This window comes from Zalophus californianus, chromosome 9 (genome assembly GCF_009762305.2).
Source record: "Zalophus californianus isolate mZalCal1 chromosome 9, mZalCal1.pri.v2, whole genome shotgun sequence".
Lineage (NCBI taxonomy): Eukaryota > Metazoa > Chordata > Mammalia > Carnivora > Otariidae > Zalophus > Zalophus californianus.
In genome coordinates, this window is record NC_045603.1 from 13,780,186 (window position 1) to 13,798,052 (window position 17,867).

General features: G+C 47.6%; 1 protein-coding gene and 1 non-coding gene across 8 annotated transcripts in view; both read left to right on the top strand.

Moving 5' to 3' along the window:
- LARGE1 (LARGE xylosyl- and glucuronyltransferase 1) overlaps positions 1–17,867 on the top strand; it is a 541,701-nt gene that overhangs the window by 183,460 nt on the left and 340,374 nt on the right. The gene's annotated exons all lie outside the window — the stretch shown is intronic.
- Positions 565–702, top strand: LOC113923277. The gene has a single exon (XR_003520275.1). It is a non-coding gene; the product is annotated as a small nucleolar RNA SNORA76 (small nucleolar RNA).

The window sequence follows — 17,867 nt, forward strand, 5'->3', positions numbered from 1 at the left end:
CTGTTGAAATGGGAGCGCGGAAGGGGAGGTGGCCAGCTCCGCGCTGGGATGCAGTCACGGCTCAATCAGTGGCTGTTGGAGCCCAATTGCTGGCAACGCCAGCAGCGCTCTTTCTGGAGAGTAAGCAGCGAGTTCGCCATAGGAACTATAAATTGTGCTTTTACCCTTTAACTCAGTGATTCTATTCTTAGGAATGTACTGTCCCCAAATATAGATCGTCAAAGAAAAGGGGGAGCAGGGAAGCGTGGAGCCTGTCAGAGCGGTTCCCAGCCCTGCGAAAATAGCTCCGGATTGAAAACCGCCCGCACGTGCCCCCCACCCCTTGGCCGCCCTCCGCGGGGGTTTCAACATCACCCAGAGCACCCTCTCTGACCGCGGAGAAAGTGCGCGGCTTTGAATTTGTAGGATGTCCCCGCGGCGAACCACTGTTGTAACTGAAGCCCGCAGAGGGCTAGGGATTTTTTGAAATCCGTTCTGCAGTCTGCGGAGCGAGCACCCTTCTGCGGAGGGGGGTCGGGTCTTGGGGAGGGGGTCCCCGGGTCCCCTGCTTCAGTGGCAGCAAAAGCACTGCCTTGGAACCTCCGTGGGGCCTGGCCTATGGCCTCCGGGGGCTGGTGGCAGTGCCAGAGCAAACCCAGCTTGTTCAGATCCGGGGCTGCTTAGAGGCCACCTAAGCAATCCCTTTGGCAGCAAGTGACATTGGGCAAAAGGCACAGCTGTCAGAGGCCCTGAAGAGGTGGACGTGGGCGGAGGGTGTGATACACGCGCGGGGTGAGGGGGGAAGGGCACGGAGCCTGGAGGCTGGCTGGAATTTTACATTTAAAGCCTTTCCGTGTGCAGGCAGAGACTTGCGGAGATTTGGGGGGAGGGGGGCACATGGGGAGATGCAGTATCTCCTCTTCTCGTCTGCCTGGCGTTCTCTGATGGCCTTGTGCCAGCGGTGCCCGCGGAGTGGGACTCAGTCACTGGAGACTCAGCCGCGAAGGAAATGTTCACAAAGCTTTTGGCCCCTAGTGAGCATTCAATACACCCTAGGTTGCCTTTCCCCTTCCTGGAGGTGAGGCGCAGGGGTGGGGAGGGAACATCTGAATGGGATCTTTTTTAGGCATAGGGCAGTTCTCCATCCAGGATTTTGGAGGGGACACTCTCAATCCCCGGTCCTGTCCAGCTTTCTGCACCTGCAGGCTCCTACCTGAGTGCAGCCCTGCCAGTACGGGTGTGCATCTTCCAAAACCGTAGAATGGCACTGGGGGAGCTGGCAACAGAGTTCCGTATTCCAGTAGGTTATTCCTCCTTTTCATAATGTCATTACAGTCCATGATAAAAGAAATGAGTCAATAAAATGGAGAATTAGACGTGTGGTAATTCCTGAGATTTAAGATCTAAAAATGTGACGTTTCAGTGCATTCACACGGGCAATCTTACTATATCGTCCCTCTGCTTAATATCCTTTAGCAGCAGCTCCACATTGAGGATAAAATGGAAACTCAGCCTGGTGCACAAATCCGTTCATGGTTTGGCCCCTGGCTGCCCCCTTCCTCAGTTTCATTTTTTTGTGACTTTTCTTTAGCATTCCTGAAGATGCCCCTCAGACAGCATATGGCTGTTAATTTCCCATTGCTCCTATAAAGCATTACCATGAACTCCGCGGTTTCAAACAACGCAGAGGCATTCTTTCCTACTCCTGGAGGTCAGAAGTCCAACATCCATCCCTTTGGGCTGAAGTCAGGGTGTCACAGGGCCTGTTCCTTCGGGTGGGCTCTGAGGGGACAATCCGTTTCTTTGCTTTTGCTCAGCTTCAAGTGGTTCCCTGCCTTCCTTGGCTTGTGACCTGTTCCTCCGTCTGTGAAGTGTTATCACTCCAGTCTCTGCCTCCGTGTCACAATGACTCGTCCTCTCAGATGCCAACAGCTCCTGCATGTGTCTTAAAGATCTTGTGATTGCGTTGGGCCCACCCAGATCACCCAGGATTATCGCCCCGTCTCAAAATCTTTAATCATGCCTGCAGAGTCTCTTTGGCCTTCATATTGTAACATTCACGGCCTCCTCGGAATTAGCCTTGGGCATCTTCGGGAGATCGTTATTTAGCTTAACCCAGTGCAGTTCCCTGGTCTTTCTGTACCTAGTGTTCTCGCTGCCTGGGACACCTTTTCCTGCTGCTTTTATGAGGCTGATCCCTAGTTACCCTCCAGAGCCCAGTCCTCAGGTCTTCTCCCTCCTCCATCTCCTGCCCCGTTGATCTGGTAACGTGCTTCTCCTGCCTGCCTGGCACCTTGAGCCTGCGCCCTTATTGGCACCGCCACACTGTCTGATCAGGTTTATTTGTCTGCCTGTCCCAATAGTCCTTGGGAACAGAGACTGCACTGTCATTGCCTTGCTATCCCTGCCATGCAGACCAGTGGCCGCACTTCATAGGCACAGGATGATGGATGCCCAGAAATCGGGGGCCAGGGGAGGAGCCAGGCTGCCCGCCGTGGAGACCTCCAAAACAGAAGCCCTCTGCCCTGATTTCCACACAGGCTCATCGGCCTGGAATGCGTTTCCTCTTGGGAACTGCAGTCCCCTGGGCTTCAGCGTGTCAAGGTTCCATGTTTTCCTGTCCCTTCAGCTGTCTAATTCCCTCTTTGTTGGGCTGCAGTAGATTAGCTTCCGTAAAAGCGAATAGACAATTTCCTATTAACATTTATATTGCTTTTCTTTTCTATTTCTTGGCGAGGCTCTGAGGACTGGGATGGCTGCAGAAAATGTTCTTTCATCTAAATAATGTCCCTGTTGGGGGCTGGATTCCGGCTTTTTGCTGGGCTGGGGAGAAGAGTGGGTGGGGTGGACTCATGCGCCCAGGAAGCATTAAGGCACAGAAGCCAATCCAGAAACTGCAAGCTAGAGTCTGTAAATGTATATGGAGCGCCCACTGTGTGTCCGCTCTGGCGCTTGGTCTTGGTGCGAAGGATTAGTGTCTAGCGTTTATTAAATGGTTACTATGTGCCAAGCATTGTTCCACGTGCTTTAATTTTATCGCCTCCTTGGCTTCTTGGAACTACTTTGTGAAACATGGGTCCTATCATCTGAGTTTTACAGGTGAAGAAACTGAGGCAGAGAGAGGTTGCCTTCCATGTTCAAGGTCACACTCTAGTAAGTGACATGGCTCCAGAGCTGACCGAGAAGGCCCAGTCCAGTTCCTTCTCCCCAAAATGCTCATGGTCTGGAGAGGGCATCTGCACCAGCAGTGTGCACTCAAAGGCGAGTGGAAGATCTGCGGGTTTTCTGGGATTTTTGAAGGGCATTCCAGGCAGAGGGAATAATGAAAACAAAAGCAGGGAAGTGTGAAAGTAATTATTTTGTTCAGGGAAGAGTGCATAGCAAGCAGTTCCGGGCAGGATAGGTTGCTTTTAAAGCTGTCGGAAGGGATGAGTGGGTGAGACCTGGAAGGACAGGAGGATGTAGCTGGAGGATGGATTTCCCATTCTGTGGTCCGGGGGTGAGCAGCCAGAGGCCAGGAGGAGGAGGCTGACGGTAGTGTCTCCCCAGCTGTACTGGACATGCACATCTCCTGGTCCGCAAGCCTGGGGCGGGCCTGAGAGTCTGCTCCTCTGACTGGCTCCCCGGTGACGCTCATGTGCTGCGTACCTGGACTGCACTGAGCGGGGAGGGTGTAGGGGGGGCTGCAGGTCTGGGGCGGGGGTGGGGGGCATGGGGGTGAAGATGCTTGGAAATGAGCCCCACCCCACGCTGTCAGGCTAAAGGGTCCGACGGCTCTGTGATAACGTTCTCCAGAAGAATGGCAGCAGATGGAGAGGAAAATGGGGGCTTGGGGCAGAGGTGTTCAGTGAAGGAGGAGAAGGACCCTGGAGTGCCGCAGATTAAGAGGAGGCCGGTGGAAATCGTGGTGAATCAGGGACAGTGAGGTGCCGCAGCATGTGACAACAGTCCCCAGTAACAGTGGCTTAAACCAGAGGGAAGTTGATTTCTCTCCCCCACATCCAAGCAGTCGGGATGTTGGCAGTAGGTTAGTTTAGTGGTTTAAGGGTGTCATTCACAGAATACTCTATTTCGGCTTTGCCATCCTCAGCGGTAGGCCCCATACCTCAGCGTCCAATATGGCGCTAGAGCGCCAATGTCTTCAGTGTAGGCCGGCAGCCAAGAAGAAACAGGTGAGGCTGCCAGAACGGGCACACATCGCCACCGGCAAACTGCCTGTAAGTGGCCTTCCTCAAGTCCCATAGCCATGCTGAGCTGCTGTAGAGGCTATGATATATGGTGTTGTCCCTGGCTGCTTTGCTTCCCTGAATGTAAGCAGGGTTCTGTTCCTAAGCAGGAAAGGGACAATGGACCTGGCGTGCAACAGGGCAGTCCTTGCCACAAGCAGCGTCCGTGGTGGGGACTTGGGGGGGGCGGTTCTTAGAGTATTGTGTGAGGGATGGCCCCTTACGCTCACAAGACTCTGAATCTTCTTGTGCCCTTTTCTTCCCCTGGTTCCTTGGGGTGCGGGTCATTCTCCTCTGTCATAGAAAACCCATCCAAAACCTTCTTCCCCTAGAAGATTCCACTCCACGGCCACCTCCTCCGAGAAGCCCACCAGGACTCTTGAATCAGAATTTCTCCTCCATCTCCTGAACAGAGTGTGGTATTAGCACCTCTGTCAGCCGTCCTCTCGTTCTGTTTTCTGTTTTACTTAGTCATTGGCACGTGTACTTCTTTAGAATGTGAGGCACATTCAGCTCCCAGCACAGTGCCTGGTGCACCATGAATTCCTAGGACATTTTAGTTCAACTTGCATGAGTAGTTAAGTTTGAGTGCTCAGGCTGATGGCACTGGGAGTTTTTCTTAGAGCAGTGCTTTTCAAACTCTAGTATGAATCAGAATCAGCTGGAGGGTGTATTAGAACAACCCCGTATCTCGTTTCTGATTTAGTAGGTCTTTGGTGGGGGTGTGGGGGCTTAGAATGTGCATTTCTACCAAGTTCCCAGATGACGCTGATGCTCCTGGTCCCAGGACAACCCTTCGAGAACCACTGTCCTTGAGAAACACACAGATTTACTGCTTTCCCCCAGGGGAACCTGCAATGTAAATCAGGCCTGACAACAGACTTGGGGATTAAATACAGAGAAAATAAGTCAAGGGATAAACCAACAGAGAAATATTTGGGGTCAGGGTGCTTTGGAGTCTTGTTTCCCAATTTTTTTTCCCAAGCGAATTCTGTTTCATCTAAACCTAGACGCTGCCAATTGTAAGATGCACTGTTACTTTATATAAAGCCAAGAAATTTAAAAAGGCTTTTAATTAAACTGCGACACAAGACTTTCTTATCCTGCTGAATCTTTCCTTTGTACTTATTGAAAGGGCCCTTTTAGACCTAATTAGATGGGTTTTTATCATATTTTACTGCTCTCTTAACATATAAAGCAAAGTGTATTGGCAAATATGTTGATTCTGGCATTCCTAAAGCTTCTTTACATTGAGTCTGGCTCTTCAGAATGTCCTTGCCAGCTCTGTTTGGCTACATTGTATCTTCTTCCTCACCTTCGTGAGCCCTTGAGGCCAGTTTGCAGCTCTGTGGCACTATCATCCTCCTGGCTTCTCTTTCAGGAATGTTGCTAGCGCGCGTCTGATTCTCCACCTCCTCCTGCCTCTTCCCACAACCATTTGGTTCATGGGGTTGAAAGACTGCCCTCTTCCTGGGTCTTCAGGATGTTTCCTGAAGCCACAGACATCTGTTCTGCAGGTTCTAGTGGGGCCAGTCACGTTACCAGTGCCCTGTGGTCCTGTTCCTGCTGGAAGCTTCTTGATGTCAAAGATGTTAGAATGTGAAAACCACTTGGTTTTAGACTCAATACATTTTTTTTTTTTAAATGATCACCCCAGGCTGGGCACATGTTTTCGCGGTCATGGCTTTTCACATAACTGGTCTGTTAGTATTTGTGACAGTTGTCCAGGGTCAACCTCATGACCTATTTTATAGCTGAGGGCCTTGGGTCCCCATTAAACATGCAAACAGGCATTCATTCACTCCCCAACTATTTATTGAGCTCCTACTATGTGTCAGCCACTATTATAGGCACTGGGAATACTGAAGTGGAAAATTTTCCAGGGGAATAGTCAAGGAATAGATCTGCAAGATTGAATCACTTAAGTGCTATAAAAAAAAGAATAAGTCAGGGGTGCCTGGGTGGCTCAGTCGTTAAGCATCTGCCTTCGGCTCAGGTCATGGTCCCGGAGTCCTGGGATTGAGCCCCGCATCGGGCTCCCTGCTCTGTGGGAAGCCTGCTTCTCCCTCTCCCACACCCCCTGTTTGTGTTCCCTCTGTCGCTGTGCTCTCTCTGTCAAATAAATAAAATCTTTAAAAAAAAAAAAAAAGTCAGGGTATGCTGGGTGTTAGGGAAGGCTTTTTGAGTAGACGCTAGAGTGAAGTGAAGGTATACACTATACAGATATCTAAAGGATACAGATTTGAACCAGAGGGAATTCCAAGTGCAAAGGTCCTGTGGCAGGAATGTGTTTGTCTTATGTGAGGAATAGGAAGTCAGTACTTTTCTACAACACTTCTGACCCCAAATGCTTGGAGTTTTTTCCCACCAGTTGTCCATCTCCAGACAACAACTGGATATCCTACAATTCCATTTTGACACTAACCATCCAGAGTTAGTACAGATCCCACAGGTTAAGGGCTCTACCCCATAAGACGGGTTCCTACTTCATACTCTAGTCACAAGACCCGGGTTGCTACCTATACTTTTTGACCAACCAGCTATAAATTCGGTGGTTCCCACAACCCCCTCTGGAACTCAGGAGAGTGCTTTACTTACCATTGCCATTTTATTTTGAAAGAGCCCAAATGGAAGAGACGCATAAGGCAAGGTACGGAGGGGGCAGAGGTTATGCATGTGCCCTTCCCTGGCATGCTGCCTTCCCAGGACCTTGATGTGTTCATCAACCTGGAAGGTGTCTTAACCTTGTCATTTAGGGGGTTTTATGGAGGCTTCATTACATAGGCATGATTGATGAAATCATTGGCCATTGGGGCTTAATTCTGTCTCCAGCCTGTCTTCCTTCCCTGGAGGTTGGGCATGGGCTGGGGCTGAAAGTGCCAACCCTCTAATTGTGCCTCGTTCTTTCTGGTGACCAGTACCCATCCTGAAGCTACCTAGGGGTCCCCAGCCACCAGTCATCTCATTAGCATAAACAGGACATTCTGGGATGTTAAGAGAGTCCAAGGGATTTTTGGAGCTGTGTGCCAGGAACTGGGGACAAAGACCGAATATATGTGGATCACAGCAAGGAAGCCAGGAGTGCTGGAGCAATGTTAGCTCAAAAAGGCTTGATAAATGGGGCGCCCGGGTGGCTCAGTCGTTAGGCATCTGCCTTGGACTCAGGTCATGACCCCAGGGTCCTGGGATCGAGCCCCGCATTGGGCTCCCTGCTCGGCAGGAAGCCTGCTTCTCCCTCTCCCCTTGTTCCTCCCTGCTTGTGTTCCTGCTCTCGCTGTGTCTCTCTCTGTCAAATAAATAAATAAAATCTTTAAAAAAAAAAAAAAAGGGCATACGTTGGGATGTGGCTGAGCTGAAATTTTTAGATCTTTGAGCTCCAAGTCTGGAGTTTGTCCACATGCAGGTAAATGGTGAGAAGTCATCGCAGGACTACACCTCTCTCTGTTTACTGGAGTGAATTTAATCCTTTAAGAAACATCTCGATTGATTCAGCTCCAGTAGCAAGTAGCTGTGCCACAGCAGAAAAATGTGCTCCTCATTGTCACCATTGTGCAGCCCAGAAAGTGCCCATGGTGTCTCGTTTCTGAGCAGCAGTCTAACCAACCCCGGTGGAGGTGACTGACTGCACGCATGGGAAAGTGGGCAAAGGAGGCGACGAGAAAGCAATACAAACATTTCTTTCCCGGGGCATGTTCTCAAAATAGAATACGGGACTTTCAACTCTTTTTTCTTTGAAGAACACAGCGCCAGAGAGAGACTCTGGCAGCACACTCTAGAAGAAAGGACAGAGATCAGGGTTTTGATCCCAGCTCTGCCAGTAATTAGCCATGGGACTCTATCTATTAGAGTCCAGTTACAGACAAGAGGGAATACACTACCTTTTAAACAGAAAAGGATCTATGGCCATTATTGGGTGCAGAATTCCGGGAGAAGCTAGAGGCACAGGCTCTAAGCCGAGCTGTGAGGACCAGTTCTCCACACCACACAGAAGCAGACCACCAGGGAGACTGTGGTTAAGCAGCTGCTGAGACCACTGCCCCCTTGAAGACCACACCCTGTGTGCTGGGATCAGGGTCAGCAGTACGGGCGCCATGTTTTCTTGATATTCATGACCTTCAAGACCAGACTCCGGGATCTAACTACAGACGCCTTTGGAAAGAAACGAATGTCCCATGCTTATGCTTGCCAGAAAAGAGTAGAAGCAGTAGGAGAGCTGCCCCATCTCCTAATGTCCATCCGTGCCTTTCCAGTCTCCCAAGATTGGGTCTGCGTGGTGGAAACTCGGTTTCACAGTGGGTGTCCAGGAGTTAGACAGGAGTTAACAGGTATAAAGGAGCTTAGAAAATGTCTGATGTGGCTCTTGGCGTATGTAGAGGAAAATACTAAGACGATCCTGTTGTAAATAGGAGCAGGTAAAGTGATGCAAACAGAGGTAAGGTTTCCATACTTAAACTGGTGGTATGTCTTTGGAGACTTTGGTAAATCGTGCAGGTATAACAGAGTATTTAGAGCAACCATTAAAAAAGCCATACAAAGAAATCCACTAAAACAAACAAACAAACACAACAGCATAACACCGTAAGTGAATCAAAATGGAATTCTAAAAACTGTTTGAGGACCCCGCAGAAAGGCAGGAAAAGACACGAGATACTATCACAAGCCCACCAGAATGGCTAAAATTAAAAAGACTGACAACATCAAATGTTGGCAAGGATGTGGCACAAGGTAGTTCTCCTACATTAGCTTGGTGGGAGTATCAAATGGTTCATCCACTTTGAAAAGGGGTCTGGTGATTTCTCCTAAAGCTAAACATCTACCCTCTGACCCTTCGGTTTCAGTTGTGGTCCTTGCCAAAACTGAAAATAACCCAGGTGTTTGTCAATAAGAAAATGGGTAATAAACAGACAAACCGCAATATATTAATAGAGTGACCTGTCACTCGTTGAACAATAGAACAAAACCAACAACTGGTATGTGCAACATGAACGAATCACAGAAATGTTACCTATGAAAGAAGCCTTAGCCAAAAGCATATACTTCATGATTCCTAATAGATGTACCTATTTATAATGGGAATAAATCAGAAAAATGATTGCTTTTGGGGAGTGCAGGCAGAGACGGGGAGGGGGTGTGAGTAAATTGTATCATCGCTCCGGAATGTTCTGTGTCTTGAAACGGGTTTAGGTTTTACATTATAGTAAGGTACCTTTTTCCTCAAAAAAGAAAAAAATACACATTACTGAACCTTAGTTAATGCTATCCATACCATAGTGCCTAGGGAATAATGTGCTGGTGACTGCCTTGCTGTTTTGAAATGCATTTTTCGAGAAAAAAGATGGGTTGGTGGATAGATGGGTGGATGTGATAAAGCACAGTAAGTTGTTAGTGTAGAATGTATACATGGGGATGTACATGTTCACTGTGAAATTCTTTTACCTTTACGGTGTGCTTAAAAATTTCATAAGGAAATGTTAAGAAAATTTTTGAAAAAATGGGTAGGATGTATGGTTCCTTCCTTTCCTGAGTCAGGTAGGTACCTGTTGGCTGTTGAGAAAGTCATCCCAGCCGCCCAGCACTACTTTATGGGATGAGGTGACTTTTGCTGAACAGGATAGCACTAAGGACTCATAATTTAGGTGACTGAAGTAGCTGGGATTGGGGATATATGTGGATGCACCCATCCACAGAAGATGCCCAGTAAGTACTTAATCTGTTTCTCTTACTCTGTAATGATCATCCCAAAGTCAGTGTCAGCCATGCAGAGACTGCATCTAGGCATTTCCGTGATAAGGTTAAGTGCAAGCTTTTATAGTTGGACGAAATCCTGGCGGGGGTGAAGGGGGGGAACTTACCTAATCCTACTTTATCTTTTTGTGAATGTACCTAAATCAATTTGGTCATTTAAAAATCTTAGCCGATTTTATAGGTAATAATAGTGGCCAAAAAGTCTGAGTTGGCCAAGGGTTAGTTTCCCACTGTAACCTCCCTACATTCATTAGCCAATATGCACCAAGTGATTCAGGCCACCATGAAAATATCAATGATGTCTCTGTCCTCTGTCCTTTCAGATGCTCTGGCTACCATCTTACAGAAAGGATCACAAGAGGTGGGCATGGCAACGTTGCAGGGACCATTGCTGTTGTGGTAGTAGCTGGTGTCCAGGCAGATAGAAGTCTTTCCGAACAGTGGCTGGAAACAAGACTGCTTAGGGATCCACCCCTAAGGCGCCATTACTGGGGATGGGCAATCTCTCTAGATTTGCAGTCTGTTTATGGAATGAATAGGTGGAGGGAATCTCTAAAATGTTTTAGCCTGTCCACATTTCTTGAAAACATCTCACCAATGAGAGCTCTTTTCTAAAATTCCACCTGCCATTTAACAAGCCACTGTGTCACCAAGAAAACCCCATTCTAAAATTGACTAGATCCAGATCCATTCCAAAATTGACTAGATCCACACCTTACTTCTTGCTTCTGGGTTGAGTTCCTAGTAGAGTGCATCTTGTTTGTTTAATGAAACTTACCACTGTAACTACTTTGAAGAGTATACTTCCATGGCATTAAGTACATTCATGATGTTGGGTAACCATCACCACCATTCATTTCCAGTAGTGCTTTATCATCTTAAATAGAAGCTCTGTGCTCATTAACCAATAACTCCCCGTTCCCTGCGCCCCCAGCTCCTGGCAACTTCTACTTTGTTTCTATGAATGTTTCTATTCTAAGTACCTCATAAATGTGGAATCATACAATATTTGTCCTTTTGTGACTGGCTTATTTTACTTGGCAGAATATCTTTAAGGTTTGTCTGTGTTGTAGCGTGTGTCAGAATTTCCTTTTTAAATTCCACTGTATGTATGTGTAGTGCGTTTTGTTTATCCCTTCATCTGTAGATGAACATTGGGGTTTTTCCATCTTTTGGTGATTTATAGATAAGACTGCTGCCTCTTGTTTTTTTCTAATACTTAAACTTCAGAGAATGTACATATCTCAACACTGCACTTTTAGGGTGATATTTACATAGATTAAGTTTATATTTACATTGCAAAAACCCATATAATACTTTTAACAAAATAATGTGTTACGATTAAGCATTACGTTATAGACCAGACACAGTAGGCGGAAAAATCAGAATCCTCCATAGAGCTTTTAGAAGCCTCCAAGCCTCAACAAGATGGGGATGTGGGTCCAGGATGTTGCTGGTACGAAGAAAGGTCACTGTGCTGTATGCACAGCAACTGTTTGCTGACCGCTGCATGAGTAGTTTCCTGATCAGGAAGCAACATTTTTAAGTATTTCACGTCCTAACAGGAGAATGTGTCACTTCTGTATAGGTGTTTTATGCTTATGATGTCTTCCTTTCATTTTAGGGACTTGAGTGGGAGGAGGGAGTTGGCTTAACATGCAGTGCATTAGAAGTTTTAATTATAATTTTAATTATAATGTTTCCCATGTAACATCATGGGAAATTGGTTCCATGTTAGCTTTTTTGGCACAAGACGTTTTTACCTTTCAGGAATGGATTATTGAAATAACAAGGGAGAGGCTTGCCTTTCAGAGTATATTAAAGATACTGTATGTAACGCTGCTCATTTTGAAGAGGAGAAGAAATAGGGGTGCAGAGTGGGAAAGAGACCTGGTCCCCTGGGAGTCCTTAGGGTTATCTCGAGAAGAGTGGGGTCACCCTCCCAGGCCATAGCTCTTCCTGGTTCCTTAGGGGTCTCCCATTGTCTGCATGTTTGAACCACTGAAAGAACTGGCCCAGAGAGGAGGAGGAGTTGTGGCCTTTGCAAACACTTGTTAGAGAAAGCTGCCACGATGGGCCAGACACGCTGGGAAACCTAGGAGAGATTAATGGGGCTTGGTCAGTTTTTTATGTCCAAGTCTGTATGGACATGTGTGGCTGTGAGCAGAGAGGCACGTGTTGCTTGCTTTGCTGACTTGCGTCCTCTGGGCCTGTGAAGAGCCATATTCCAGTTTGGGGCTCACAGGCTTTCTTACTGTGCCGTCAGTGTTTGCTGGCAGGAAACCAGTCCGATACTGCCACGTCCAGCGCTCAGCCACGCTCGTTCTCTCTTCGATCAAGGTCACGTGCATGGCTTGTGGTGGTAGGGTGATGACAAACCTATTTTTTATTCCTTCCTTCCTCTCATCTTTTAGGAAAGGGGGAAGCCACTCTTCCCGACCAGCAACCTCTTCTCCCTCCCTTCCTGCCCCCCCTCCAAATGCCAACTGGATTCACGTTCTGCTGTCATGGCTGCTTGCGCACCTGCCTACAGTATGTGGCTGGACTATGGAAAGCAATCGCACAGAGCCTCTGTGGGGTTTCTGTTTCCCTTAGGTACCGTCTGCTCTCTAGCCAAAGGATGGTTCCAGCAACGGCCAGGGCTGTGCATTTGACCTGGGGTCCGTGCTTGTGGAGGGGGTTCCAAGCAGGGTCCCTGTGAGCTCTGTTCTGTGCAGCGGCTGTGGCTTTGTGGGACTGGCAGAGTCCAGGAGAGTCCTGGATGGCCAGATGCTGTGTGGGGGAAGGGACCAGCTGGGGCTGCGGGGAGGTGGCAGCGTGGGACCCCCTCCCGGCGCCGGCCTCGTTGGCTAGAGGACCCCCGCTAAGCCGGATGGAGACGGCACAAAAACTTATCTTGAACTTGGTTGCCTCTGTCAGGAAGGTCCCAGGATGTTTTTCCTTTTCCCTTTTATCCGTCTTCTCTCTGGTCTCTTTGCCTTCTCACCGCTGTCCCCTGTGATCTGAGGGGGAGAGGGTGCTTCTCTCGCTCCTTACCTTCCTCTTTTCCCTGCTCTCCTTTCCTCCTTTCTCTCCCCCCGGGGTCTCTAGAAAAAGGAGCCTGGAGCGTGTTAGAATTCTGCCTCCTCTTGATGAGTGTGTGTGGGAGCTTGGGCACCAGTGTCTTCAAGGGTTAAATGAGGATGTAGATCCGTCCATTCGGGGTTGTCGGGAGGTCTGGCTCATGAGCGTGCTCACTAGAAATTTTATAGCCCTTACATCTATATATTACCTATATATAATACTCCCATTGTGTATATATAACCCATCCCACATGGTTCTACATGTGTATACTCAGTCCTCAGGACCACCCACAAGACAGGACCACTGTCTTCAACTCACCAGTGAGGAAACCACACCTGGAGAGATCAGCCAACTCACTGAAAGTCACACGGCTCTATGGTGAAGCTGGTGTTTGTATCCACCCTGCCTGGCTCCACCCTTCACACCATGGCAAGATTACCCATGGAATCTTCTAGAACATGGGGAGATGAGGGACTAACATTCAGCATCTATGGGTGAAAGTTTTTTTTTTTTTTAAGTTTTTACTTTAATTTCAGTTAATATCCAGTGTTACATTAGTTTTAGGTGTATGGTATAGCGATTCAACAATTCCATACAGCACCCGGTGCTCATCATGACAAGTGCACTCCTTCATCCCCATCACCTGTTTCACCCATGCCCCCACCCCCTCCCCTCTGGTAACCATCGGTTTGTTCTCTATAGTTAAGAGTCGGCTTCTTGATCTCTCCTTTTTCCCCCTTCGCTTGTTTTGTTTCTTAAATTCCACATATGAGTGAAATCATATGGTATTTGCCTTTCTCCGACTTACTTTGCTTAGCATTATACTTTCTAGCTCCATCCATGTCATTGCAAACGGCAAGATTTCATTCTTTTTTATTGCTGAATAGTATCCCATTGTGTATATATAATGCATCTTCTTTATCCTTTTATCAGTTGATGGACACTTGAGCTTCTTCCATATCTTAGCTAAACATACGGGTGCATGTATCCCTTTGCATTTTTTGTGTGTTTTGCATTCTTTGGGTAAATACCCAGGAGTGCAATTGCTGGATCATGAGGTAGTTCTATTTTTAACTTTCTGAGGAACTTCCATACTGTTTTCCAGAGTGACTACGCCAGTTTGCATTCCCACCAACAGTGCAAGAAAAAGGTTCCCTTTTCTCCACTTTCTCACCAACACATTGTTTCTTGTGTTGTTGATTTTAGCCATTCTGAGAGGTGTGAGGTGATATCTCATTGTAGTTTTGATTTGCAGTTCCCTGATGATGATGTTGAGCATCTTTTCATGTATCTGTTGGCCATCTGGATGTCATCTTTGGGGAAATGTCTATTTGTACCCTCTGCCCATTTTTTAATTGGATTTTTTTGGGGTGTTGAGTTTTATAAGTTCTTTGCATATTTTGGATACTAACCCTTTATCAGATACCTTCTTTCATTCCATAGGTTGCCTTTTAGTTTGGTTGATTGCTTCCTTCTCCGTGCAGAAGCTTTTTATTTTGATGTAGTCCCAGTAGCTTATTTTTGCTTTTGTTTCCCTTGCCTCAGGGGGCCTATCTAGAAAAAAGTTGCTATGTCTGATGTCAGAGAAGTTATTGCCTGTGTTCTCTTCCAGGATTTTTATGGTTTCTGGTCTCACATTTAGGTCTTTAATCCATTTTGAATTTATTTTTATGTATGGTGTAAGAAAGTGGTCCAGTTTCCTTCTTTTGCATGTAGCCGTCCAGTTTTCCCAGCACTATTTGTTAAAGAGACTATTCCTTTCCCATTGGAGGTGTGTGTGTGTGTGTGTGTGTGTGTATATATATATATATATATATATATATATATTTTTTTTTTTTTTTTTTTTTGGATTGGAAAGGAGTACAAGCTTTATTCAGGAGGCTGGCGGACTCTTGTCCAAAAGCCAGCTCCAAGGTTTCTGCCTGGTCCAAAGATTTTTAAAGGAGTTTAGGGCAGTTAATCAGTTAAGGGAGTGCAGTGGTCTGTGACAGTTCTTGATTATAATGCAGTCTCGGTGGTGCAAACTACAGACTTAATCACAGCGCTTGGAGGTTGTGTAAGAGGATCTGGTTCCTTGGCGTTCTGGTTGGTGCAGGAGTCCCCGGTGATGTGTAAAAGTGCTTTGTTCTTTCTAGAAAAGAATGCATGATCTGAAACCACAGGCTGGTTCCCTTGGAGTGGCCCCAGGGTTTGGACTCTTCGGGGCTCATTGGGGCCACAGGTGGAGGGACCTTCTTTCAGGAACTGTGATGCATCACCACGAGGAGGAAGCGCAGAGCTCAGCCCCTGAGGGTGTCCAGACCACCTTCTGGAGCTGCATGGCTGAGTGCTAACCACGGATGCCTGGAAGTCACGCAGACCCTCCCGGCTGGCGCCCCCTATGGGGTAACACCATTACAGCTTCTGTGGCTGGAGGCTCCACTCCCCAGGCCACCACTGGATATTCTTCCCTGCTTTGTGGCAGTTTAATTGACCATATAATTGTGGGTTTATTTCTGGGTTTTCTCTTCTGTTCCTTTCATCATGTGTCTGCTTTTGTGCCGTTACCGCACTGTTTTGATGACTGCAGCTTTGTAATATAACTTAAAGTCTGGAATTGTGATGCCTCCAGCTTTCCTTTATTTTTTTCCATTTGCTTTGGATACTTGGGGGTCTTTGGGGTTCTGTACAAATTTTAGGATTGTTCTAGTTCTGTGAAAAATGCTGTTCGCATTTTGATAGGGACTGCATAGAATGTGTAGATTGCTTTGGGTAGTGTGGACATTTTAACAATATTTGTTCTTCCAATCCGTGAGCATGAAATGTCTTGTCTTTTCTTTGTGTCGTCTCCAGTTTCCAGGTGAAAGTTCCTCAACATGCATTGGGAAAGATGCACAGTATATGTATTCTAAAGATGATTTATTCATATCATTTTTCTCCCCATTTTAATTGTCTTGTTTTTTTCTTTTTTCCTTTTCCTTCTTTTTACATTTCTCACGCCTTTCTCAGATCTTGGGGATTTGGCCCCACTCCTCTTCCTCTTTCTTCCATCTCTTCTACTTTTTGGACCCCCGCTGTGTATTCCCTTCCCCACTTCCCTTTTGTCTCTCTAAATCTTTTCCACCCACCCTCTGCTTCATGCCTGTCCCTCTCCCCCGTCTCATCTCTCTCTCTCTCTCTGCTTTTATCTGTCCCGATACTTGCCAAACCAAATGCAGCAGGGATTGCTGTCAGCCCCCATTTCCCAGCATGGCAGGAGTGCTGGGAGTCGTGCTAGCCTAGGGCCTCCTATTCCTGGGTGCACAGAACAGGATGGAGTGTGGCTCCGCGAGCATTCACCAGGGTCTGCTCTGTATTTATTCCTGCCAGAAGAGATGCACCACAGGCAGGGGAAGATCCCTATGCAGGACTCCAGCTGAGAATTCAATTCAGTCTCCCCCAAGTAAGAAAAATTCTGTGATGGAATTTTTGCATTGCTCGTAACTTAGCTAGACACACACACACACACACACACACACACACACACACACACACACACACACACACACACACATTAAAAGCAGTATATTTGTCAGCCTGTACAGTAACACACAGTTCTAAATATGGGCATGGTAGGAAGAGAGATGGTTACTGTGGGAACTATAATTTTTAATTTACTGGCGTGGAGCTCTAAACCAGGGCTTCGTGCTTAATGTAGTGTTTTTACATTTGGATCTGTGCTCAGGAAGGTCATAAAACCTTGCAAAGCTAGGGCCAGTATGGGGGTGGGGGGGGATCATTGAAGGAGGTTGGTGGGGGAGGGCTTGAAAAATTAAGGAGGTGGAACAGGGCCAATTAGTGTGCCCATAACCATCAGAAGGGAAGCAGCAGACGAATCCTGGAAGAGCCCAGCTCATCAGCATGGGAGGCTTCATGACCAGCAAGGCCACTTTTAATCAACTTGCAGCTGAGAGAGCAAGGTTCAGAGAGAAGGGTGATGGGGCTGGGGAAGGTGGCTGAAAAGAGAGCACAGCTTTTGGAGCCAGAGGTCTGGGTTCAAATCTCTGCAACATGCGGGACACCTGGGTGGCTCAGTCAGTTAAGCGTCTGCCTTCGGCTCAGGTCATGGTGTCAGGGTCCTGGGATCGAGCCCTGCCTCGGGCTCCCTGCTCAGTGGGAAGCCTGCTTCTCCCTCTCCCTCTGCCTGCCACTGTGCCTACTTGTGCTCTCTCTCTCTGTCTTTAAAAAAAAAAATCTATGCAACATGCAAGGGGATTTAGACTCTTGAAATCTGAGCCTGAAGAAATGGACACTTGGGGACTGCTTCCTACATGTCAGGCACCGTTCTTAGCAAGCGAGGGCTAGTCCATGACATCTTCATGAGGCAAGTACTCTTCATATCTCCGCCGGATAGATGGATGTTGTGGTGGAGACGGCATCGGGGCCAGGACTCCATCCCATGCGGTCTAGCTGCAGTTTCTACACTTAGTTTGCTGCATTTCGCCGCATTTGAATCCTGACTTGGCTCCTTATCAGCTGTGTCATCTTGGGCAAGTTACTTCACCATTCCTAGCCTTGATTTCCTCCCCAGTAAAATGAGGACAGTAACCCTGTCTGCCTGTGGTTGCGCTGAATCTTGGGGGAGAGAAGGAGCATATGCAAGTTCTCTGCAGGCGTGATGTTTGAGTGTTTACCATCGAGGGAGGAGCGGAGTGCGGGCCTTGTTCGAGGAAGATTGGGAAAAGAATTAGTGTTGGGGTCTTTTTGCTCCTTAGGTGGGCAGCACCTGTGTCGGCATGGGGCCCACCTGACAGATCCTCTTTCTACCTCCCACCTCCCCGTCCTCCCTGGAAGCGGGAGCGTCAGCCCCACGTGCCCCCCCCCCCCCAGCTCCTA